This window comes from Mya arenaria, chromosome 13 (genome assembly GCF_026914265.1).
Source record: "Mya arenaria isolate MELC-2E11 chromosome 13, ASM2691426v1".
NCBI classification, from domain to species: Eukaryota; Metazoa; Mollusca; class Bivalvia; order Myida; family Myidae; genus Mya; species Mya arenaria.
Window position 1 is genome coordinate 50,373,585 of NC_069134.1, and position 1,095 is coordinate 50,374,679.

Sequence of the window (1,095 nt, forward strand, 5' to 3'; positions counted from 1 at the left end):
AGCGATTCACTTCCGACAGACATATTATTCGAACATAAATCACATTGAAAGAACCATTAATTAGAAGTAATATTTAGCGTTTGTAAAACATGTTGCGTCAATAGTGCTAAAAAGGTTTTCCGAACAGTTGAACAGTGAGCAAATTTTTGACTCAGCATTACACATGTTTTTTTCAAAATTATTTTAAGTTTAATAGGTAAAAAACCACCTGTCCAGTTACTTTCAACGAAGGTTAGGTCAAAGATGTGGCTGGTGAATTTCTCACTAGCAAACTGTTTAATACGATATGTTTTTGTTTCTATAGATATTGCTATGACGGTTTTTCTGCTTAAGTGGAATAGAAATTAATGTTCTGTTATGTTCTGTTATGTTCTGTTATGTTCTGTTATCTTCTGTTATGTTCTGTTATCTTCTGTTATGTTCTGTTATCTTCTGTTATGTTCTGTTATGTTCTGTTATGTTCTGTTATCTTCGGTTATGTTCTGTTATGTTCTGTTATATTCTGTTATCTTCTGTTATGTTCTGTTATCTTCTGTTATGTTCTGTTATATTCTGTTATCTTCTGTTATGTTCTGTTATCTTCTGTTATGTTCTGTTGAAAACGGCTAAATGTCAACGATTGTTCAGAATAGCTTACTACGAGCACTTTTGTACCTGATCTCAAATATTGATGTTTATATTATGCCCATAAATGTTAGGTCGGAAAACATTTTATAGTATATTCCTTTTCTATATACAGGTATGAAATACAATATATACAGTTTATATACCTTAAACAGTATTTTTGCGACACTAAAGTTAACATTTGCGTGGTGCTGACAATCATACAGAGCAGTTGTGTATTATATATATTATTATACTTTTAGCCGCTTGAAACAAATATAAAATTATTTTTTTTTATTTCTCATAAGTTATTTCTCACTAAAACGTGCTTTCAAATTGTTTTTGTGTATCATAAAATATTTTCTTTGTTTCAGATTTTCCACCATGTAGCATACGAGCTGTATCAGATCACACCGCTGTCGACGAAAACCAAAACGTAAAACATCATGTGACTAATATAAAAGGAACGCATTTACTAATGACGTCATCAAC